Consider the following 10,227-nt stretch of genomic DNA (forward strand, 5'->3'; position numbering starts at 1 on the left):
TCTCAACCCCATTCTAAACCAATCTCAACTCCAATCTAAACCGCTCTCAACTCCATTCTAAACCACTCTCATCCACATTCTAAACCATTCTCAACCCTATTCTAAACCACTCTAAACTCCATGCTAAACCACTCTCAACTCCATTTTCAACTCCATTCTAAACCACTCTCAAATCCATTCTAAACCACTCTCAACTCCATTCTACACTACTCTCAACTCCATTCTAAACCTCTCAACTCCATTCTAAACCACTCTCAACTCCATTCTAAACACCTCTCTCAACTCCTTTCTAAACCACTCTCAACCCCTTTCTAAACCACTCTCAACCCCATTCTAAACCGCTCTCAACTCCAATCTAAACCGCTCTCAACTCCATTCTAAACCACTCTCAACCACATTCTAAACCACTCTCAACCACATTCTAAACCACTCTCAACCACATTCTAATCCACTCTCAACTCCATTCTAAACACCTCTCTCAATTCCATTCTAAATGACGCTCAACTCCATTCTAAACCACTGTCAACTCCTTTCTAAACCACTTTCAATTACATTCTAAACCACTCTCAACCACCTTCTAAACCATTCTCAACCACATTCTAAACCACTCTCAACCACATTCTAAACCACTCTCAACCACATTCTAAACCATTCTCATCCACATTCTAAACCATTCTCAACCCCATTCTAAATCACTCTCAACCCCATTCTAAACCACTCTCAACTCCATTCTACACTACTCTCAACTCCTTTCTAAACACCTCTCAACTCCATTCTAAACCACTCTCAACTCCATTCTAAACACCTCTCTCAACTCCTTTCTAAACCACTCTCAACCCCTTTCTAAACCACTCTCAACCCCATTCTAAACCACTCTCAACTCCAATCTAAACCGCTCTCAACTCTATTCTAAACCGCTCTCAACCACATTCTAAACCACTCTCATCCACATTCTAAACCATTCTCAACCCCATTCTAAACCACTTTAAACTCCATGCTAAACCACTCTCAACTCCATTTTCAACTCCATTCTAAACCACTCTCAAATCCATTCTACACTACTCTCAACTCCTTTCTAAACCTCTCAACTCCTTTCTAAACCACTCTCAACTCCATTATAAACACCTCTCTCAACTCCTTTCTAAACCACTCTCAACCCCTTTCTAAACCACTCTCAACCCCATTCTAAACCACTCTCAACTCCAATCTAAACCGCTCTCAACTTCATTCTAAACCACTCTCATCCACATTCTAAACCATTCTCAACCCCATTCTAAACCACTCTAAACTCCATGCTAAACCACTCAACTCCATTTTCAACTCCATTCTAAACCACTCAAATCCATTCTAAACCACTCTCAACTCCATTCTACACTACTCTCAACTCCATTCTAAACCTCTCAACTCCATTCTAAACCACTCTCAACTCCATTCTAAACACCTCTCTCAACTCCTTTCTAAACCACTCTCAACCCCTTTCTAAACCACTCTCAACCCCATTCTAAACCACTCTCAACTCCAATCTAAACCGCTCTCAACTCCATTCTAAACCACTCTCAACCACATTCTAAACCACTCTCAACCACATTCTAAACCACTCTCAACTCTATTCTAAACCACTCTCAACCACATTCTAAACCACTCTCAACCACATTCTAAACCACTCTCATCCACATTCTAAACCATTCTCAACCCCATTCTAAACCACTCTCAACTCCATTTTCAACTCCATTCTAAACCACTCTCAAATCCATTCTACACTACTCTCAACTCCTTTCTAAACCTCTCAACTCCATTCTAAACTACTCTCAACTCCATTCTAAACACCTCTCTCAACTCCTTTCTAAACCACTCTCAACCCCTTTCTAAACCACTCTCAACCCCTTTCTAAACCACTCTCAACCCCATTCTAAACCACTCTCAACCCCATTCTAAACCAATCTCAACTCCAGTCTAAACCGCTCTCAACTCCATTCTAAACCACTCTCATCCACATTCTAAACCATTCTCAACCCTATTCTAAACCACTCTAAACTCCATGCTAAACCACTCTCAACTCCATTTTCAACTCCATTCTAAACCACTCTCAAATCCATTCTAAACCACTCTCAACTCCATTCTAAACCACTCTCAACCACATTCTAAACCACTCTCAACCACATTCTAAACCACTCTCAACTCTATTCTAAACCACTCTCAACCACATTCTAAACCACTCTCAACCACATTCTAAACCACTCTCATCCACATTCTAAACCATTCTCAACCCCATTCTAAACCACTCTCAACTCCATTTTCAACTCCATTCTAAACCACTCTCAAATCCATTCTACACTACTCTCAACTCCTTTCTAAACCTCTCAACTCCATTCTAAACTACTCTCAACTCCATTCTAAACACCTCTCTCAACTCCTTTCTAAACCACTCTCAACCCCTTTCTAAACCACTCTCAACCCCTTTCTAAACCACTCTCAACCCCATTCTAAACCACTCTCAACCCCATTCTAAACCGCTCTCAACTCCATTCTAAACCACTCTCATCCACATTCTAAACCATTCTCAACCCTATTCTAAACCACTCTAAACTCCATGCTAAACCACTCTCAACTCCATTTTCAACTCCATTCTAAACCACTCTCAAATCCATTCTAAACCACTCTCAACTCCATTCTACACTACTCTCAACTCCATTCTAAACCTCTCAACTCCATTCTAAACCACTCTCAACTCCCTTCTAAACACCTCTCTCAACTCCTTTCTAAACCACTCTCAACCCCTTTCTAAACCACTCTCAACCCCATTCTAAACCGCTCTCAACTCCAATCTAAACCGCTCTCAACTCCATTCTAAACCACTCTCAACCACATTCTAAACCACTCTCAACCACATTCTAAACCACTCTCAACCACATTCTAATCCACTCTCAACTCCATTCTAAACACCTCTCTCAATTCCATTCTAAATGACGCTCAACTCCATTCTAAACCACTGTCAACTCCTTTCTAAACCACTTTCAATTACATTCTAAACCACTCTCAACCACCTTCTAAACCATTCTCAACCACATTCTAAACCACTCTCAACCACATTCTAAACCACTCTCAACCACATTCTAAACCATTCTCATCCACATTCTAAACCATTCTCAACCCATTCTAAATCACTCTCAACCCCATTCTAAACCACTCTCAACTCCATTCTACACTACTCTCAACTCCTTTCTAAACCTCTCAACTCCATTCTAAACTACTCTCAACTCCATTATAAACACCTCTCTCAACTCCTTTCTAAACCACTCTCAACCACATTCTAAACCACTCTCAACCACATTCTAAACCACTCTCAACTCTATTCTAAACCACTCTCAACCACATTCTAAACCACTCTCAACCACATTCTAAACCACTCTCATCCACATTCTAAACCATTCTCAACCCCATTCTAAACCACTCTCAACTCCATTTTCAACTCCATTCTAAACCACTCTCAAATCCATTCTACACTACTCTCAACTCCTTTCTAAACCTCTCAACTCCATTCTAAACTACTCTCAACTCCATTCTAAACACCTCTCTCAACTCCTTTCTAAACCACTCTCAACCCCTTTCTAAACCACTCTCAACCCCTTTCTAAACCACTCTCAACCCCATTCTAAACCACTCTCAACCCCATTCTAAACCAATCTCAACTCCAATCTAAACCGCTCTCAACTCCATTCTAAACCACTCTCATCCACATTCTAAACCATTCTCAACCCTATTCTAAACCACTCTAAACTCCATGCTAAACCACTCTCAACTCCATTTTCAACTCCATTCTAAACCACTCTCAAATCCATTCTAAACCACTCTCAACTCCATTCTACACTACTCTCAACTCCATTCTAAACCTCTCAACTCCATTCTAAACCACTCTCAACTCCATTCTAAACACCTCTCTCAACTCCTTTCTAAACCACTCTCAACCCCTTTCTAAACCACTCTCAACCCCATTCTAAACCGCTCTCAACTCCAATCTAAACCGCTCTCAACTCCATTCTAAACCACTCTCAACCACATTCTAAACCACTCTCAACCACATTCTAAACCACTCTCAACCACATTCTAATCCACTCTCAACTCCATTCTAAACACCTCTCTCAATTCCATTCTAAATGACGCTCAACTCCATTCTAAACCACTGTCAACTCCTTTCTAAACCACTTTCAATTACATTCTAAACCACTCTCAACCACCTTCTAAACCATTCTCAACCACATTCTAAACCACTCTCAACCACATTCTAAACCACTCTCAACCACATTCTAAACCATTCTCATCCACATTCTAAACCATTCTCAACCCCATTCTAAATCACTCTCAACCCCATTCTAAACCACTCTCAACTCCATTCTACACTACTCTCAACTCCTTTCTAAACACCTCTCAACTCCATTCTAAACCACTCTCAACTCCATTCTAAACACCTCTCTCAACTCCTTTCTAAACCACTCTCAACCCCTTTCTAAACCACTCTCAACCCCATTCTAAACCACTCTCAACTCCAATCTAAACCGCTCTCAACTCTATTCTAAACTGCTCTCAACCACATTCTAAACCACTCTCAACCACATTCTAAACCACTCTCATCCACATTCTAAACCATTCTCAACCCCATTCTAAACCACTTTAAACTCCATGCTAAACCACTCTCAACTCCATTTTCAACTCCATTCTAAACCACTCTCAAATCCATTCTACACTACTCTCAACTCCTTTCTAAACCTCTCAACTCCTTTCTAAACCACTCTCAACTCCATTATAAACACCTCTCTCAACTCCTTTCTAAACCACTCTCAACCCCTTTCTAAACCACTCTCAACCCCATTCTAAACCACTCTCAACTCCAATCTAAACCGCTCTCAACTTCATTCTAAACCACTCTCATCCACATTCTAAACCATTCTCAACCCCATTCTAAACCACTCTCAACTCCATGCTAAACCACTCAACTCCATTTTCAACTCCATTCTAAACCACTCAAATCCATTCTAAACCACTCTCAACTCCATTCTACACTACTCTCAACTCCATTCTAAACCTCTCAACTCCATTCTAAAACACTCTCAACTCCATTCTAAACACCTCTCTCAACTCCTTTCTAAACCACTCTCAACCCCTTTCTAAACCACTCTCAACCCCATTCTAAACCACTCTCAACTCCATTCTAAACCACTCTCAACTCCATTTTCAACTCCATTCTAAACCACTCTCAAATCCATTCTACACTACTCTCAACTCCTTTCTAAACCTCTCAACTCCATTCTAAACTACTCTCAACTCCATTCTAAACACCTCTCTCAACTCCTTTCTAAACCACTCTCAACCCCTTTCTAAACCACTCTCAACCCCTTTCTAAACCACTCTCAACCCTATTCTAAACCACTCTCAACCCCATTCTAAACCACTCTCAACTCCATTTTCAAACCCATTCTAAACCACTCTCAAGTCCATTCTACACTGCTCTCAACTCCTTTCTAAACCTCTCAACTCCATTCTAAACTACTCTCAACTCCATTCTAAACACCTCTCTCAACTCCTTTCTAAACCACTCTCAACCCCTTTCTAAACCACTCTCAACCCCATTCTAAACCGCTCTCAACTCCAATCTAAACCGCTCTCAACTCCATTCTAAACCACTCTCAACCACATTCTAAACCACTCTCAACCACATTCTAAACCACTCTCAACCACATTCTAAACCACTCTCAACTCTATTCTAAACCACTCTCAACCACATTCTAAACCACTCTCAACCACATTCTAAACCACTCTCATCCACATTCTAAACCATTCTCAACCCCATTCTAAACCACTCTCAACTCCATTTTCAACTCCATTCTAAACCACTCTCAAATCCATTCTACACTACTCTCAACTCCTTTCTAAACCTCTCAACTCCATTCTAAACTACTCTCAACTCCATTCTAAACACCTCTCTCAACTCCTTTCTAAACCACTCTCAACCCCTTTCTAAACCACTCTCAACCCCTTTCTAAACCACTCTCAACCCCATTCTAAACCACTCTCAACCCCATTCTAAACCGCTCTCAACTCCATTCTAAACCACTCTCATCCACATTCTAAACCATTCTCAACCCTATTCTAAACCACTCTAAACTCATGCTAAACCACTCTCAACTCCATTTTCAACTCCATTCTAAACCACTCTCAAATCCATTCTAAACCACTCTCAACTCCATTCTACACTACTCTCAACTCCATTCTAAACCTCTCAACTCCATTCTAAACCACTCTCAACTCCATTCTAAACACCTCTCTCAACTCCTTTCTAAACCACTCTCAACCCCTTTCTAAACCACTCTCAACCCCATTCTAAACCGCTCTCAACTCCAATCTAAACCGCTCTCAACTCCATTCTAAACCACTCTCAACCACATTCTAAACCACTCTCAACCACATTCTAAACCACTCTCAACCACATTCTAATCCACTCTCAACTCCATTCTAAACACCTCTCTCAATTCCATTCTAAATGACGCTCAACTCCATTCTAAACCACTGTCAACTCCTTTCTAAACCACTTTCAATTACATTCTAAACCACTCTCAACCACCTTCTAAACCATTCTCAACCACATTCTAAACCACTCTCAACCACATTCTAAACCACTCTCAACCACATTCTAAACCATTCTCATCCACATTCTAAACCATTCTCAACCCCATTCTAAATCACTCTCAACCCCATTCTAAACCACTCTCAACTCCATTCTACACTACTCTCAACTCCTTTCTAAACCTCTCAACTCCATTCTAAACTACTCTCAACTCCATTATAAACACCTCTCTCAACTCCTTTCTAAACCACTCTCAACCACATTCTAAACCACTCTCAACCACATTCTAAACCACTCTCAACTCTATTCTAAACCACTCTCAACCACATTCTAAACCACTCTCAACCACATTCTAAACCACTCTCATCCACATTCTAAACCATTCTCAACCCCATTCTAAACCACTCTCAACTCCATTTTCAACTCCATTCTAAACCACTCTCAAATCCATTCTACACTACTCTCAACTCCTTTCTAAACCTCTCAACTCCATTCTAAACTACTCTCAACTCCATTCTAAACACCTCTCTCAACTCCTTTCTAAACCACTCTCAACCCCTTTCTAAACCACTCTCAACCCCTTTCTAAACCACTCTCAACCCCATTCTAAACCACTCTCAACCCCATTCTAAACCAATCTCAACTCCAATCTAAACCGCTCTCAACTCCATTCTAAACCACTCTCATCCACATTCTAAACCATTCTCAACCCTATTCTAAACCACTCTAAACTCCATGCTAAACCACTCTCAACTCCATTTTCAACTCCATTCTAAACCACTCTCAAATCCATTCTAAACCACTCTCAACTCCATTCTACACTACTCTCAACTCCATTCTAAACCTCTCAACTCCATTCTAAACCACTCTCAACTCCATTCTAAACACCTCTCTCAACTCCTTTCTAAACCACTCTCAACCCCTTTCTAAACCACTCTCAACCCCATTCTAAACCGCTCTCAACTCCAATCTAAACCGCTCTCAACTCCATTCTAAACCACTCTCAACCACATTCTAAACCACTCTCAACCACATTCTAAACCACTCTCAACCACATTCTAATCCACTCTCAACTCCATTCTAAACACCTCTCTCAATTCCATTCTAAATGACGCTCAACTCCATTCTAAACCACTGTCAACTCCTTTCTAAACCACTTTCAATTACATTCTAAACCACTCTCAACCACCTTCTAAACCATTCTCAACCACATTCTAAACCACTCTCAACCACATTCTAAACCACTCTCAACCACATTCTAAACCATTCTCATCCACATTCTAAACCATTCTCAACCCCATTCTAAATCACTCTCAACCCCATTCTAAACCACTCTCAACTCCATTCTACACTACTCTCAACTCCTTTCTAAACACCTCTCAACTCCATTCTAAACCACTCTCAACTCCATTCTAAACACCTCTCTCAACTCCTTTCTAAACCACTCTCAACCCCTTTCTAAACCACTCTCAACCCCATTCTAAACCACTCTCAACTCCAATCTAAACCGCTCTCAACTCTATTCTAAACTGCTCTCAACCACATTCTAAACCACTCTCAACCACATTCTAAACCACTCTCATCCACATTCTAAACCATTCTCAACCCCATTCTAAACCACTTTAAACTCCATGCTAAACCACTCTCAACTCCATTTTCAACTCCATTCTAAACCACTCTCAAATCCATTCTACACTACTCTCAACTCCTTTCTAAACCTCTCAACTCCTTTCTAAACCACTCTCAACTCCATTATAAACACCTCTCTCAACTCCTTTCTAAACCACTCTCAACCCCTTTCTAAACCACTCTCAACCCCATTCTAAACCACTCTCAACTCCAATCTAAACCGCTCTCAACTTCATTCTAAACCACTCTCATCCACATTCTAAACCATTCTCAACCCCATTCTAAACCACTCTCAACTCCATGCTAAACCACTCAACTCCATTTTCAACTCCATTCTAAACCACTCAAATCCATTCTAAACCACTCTCAACTCCATTCTACACTACTCTCAACTCCATTCTAAACCTCTCAACTCCATTCTAAACCACTCTCAACTCCATTCTAAACACCTCTCTCAACTCCTTTCTAAACCACTCTCAACCCCTTTCTAAACCACTCTCAACCCCATTCTAAACCACTCTCAACTCCATTCTAAACCACTCTCAACTCCATTTTCAACTCCATTCTAAACCACTCTCAAATCCATTCTACACTACTCTCAACTCCTTTCTAAACCTCTCAACTCCATTCTAAACTACTCTCAACTCCATTCTAAACACCTCTCTCAACTCCTTTCTAAACCACTCTCAACCCCTTTCTAAACCACTCTCAACCCCTTTCTAAACCACTCTCAACCCTATTCTAAACCACTCTCAACCCCATTCTAAACCACTCTCAACTCCATTTTCAAACCCATTCTAAACCACTCTCAAGTCCATTCTACACTGCTCTCAACTCCTTTCTAAACCTCTCAACTCCATTCTAAACTACTCTCAACTCCATTCTAAACACCTCTCTCAACTCCTTTCTAAACCACTCTCAACCCCTTTCTAAATCACTCTCAACCCCATTCTAAACCGCTCCAACTCCAATCTAAACCGCTCTCAACTCCATTCTAAACCACTCTCAACCACATTCTAAACCACTCTCAACCACATTCTAAACCACTCTCAACCACATTCTAAACCACTCTCAACTCTATTCTAAACCACTCTCAACCACATTCTAAACCGCTCTCAACCACATTCTAAACCGACTCTCATCCACATTCTAAACCATTCTCAACCCCATTCTAAACCACTTTAAACTCCATGCTAAACCACTCTCAACTCCATTTTCAACTCCATTCTAAACCACTCTCAAATCCATTCTACACTACTCTCAACTCCTTTCTAAACCTCTCAACTCCTTTCTAAACCACTCTCAACTCCATTATAAACACCTCTCTCAACTCCTTTCTAAACCACTCTCAACCCCTTTCTAAACCACTCTCAACCCCATTCTAAACCACTCTCAACTCCAATCTAAACCGCTCTCAACTTCATTCTAAACCACTCTCATCCACATTCTAAACCATTCTCAACCCCATTCTAAACCACTCTCAACTCCATGCTAAACCACTCAACTCCATTTTCAACTCCATTCTAAACCACTCAAATCCATTCTAAACCACTCTCAACTCCATTCTACACTACTCTCAACTCCATTCTAAACCTCTCAACTCCATTCTAAACCACTCTCAACTCCATTCTAAACACCTCTCTCAACTCCTTTCTTAACCACTCTCAACCCCTTTCTAAACCACTCTCAACCCCATTCTAAACCACTCTCAACTCCATTCTAAACCACTCTCAACTCCATTTTCAACTCCATTCTAAACCACTCTCAAATCCATTCTACACTACTCTCAACTCCTTTCTAAACCTCTCAACTCCATTCTAAACTACTCTCAACTCCATTCTAAACACCTCTCTCAACTCCTTTCTAAACCACTCTCAACCCCTTTCTAAACCACTCTCAACCCCTTTCTAAACCACTCTCAACCCTATTCTAACCACTCTCAACCCCATTCTAAACCACTCTCAACTCCATTTTCAAAC

The sequence above is a fragment of the Coregonus lavaretus genome (assembly GCF_964263955.1).
Source record: "Coregonus lavaretus genome assembly, chromosome: 17".
Lineage (NCBI taxonomy): Eukaryota > Metazoa > Chordata > Actinopteri > Salmoniformes > Salmonidae > Coregonus > Coregonus lavaretus.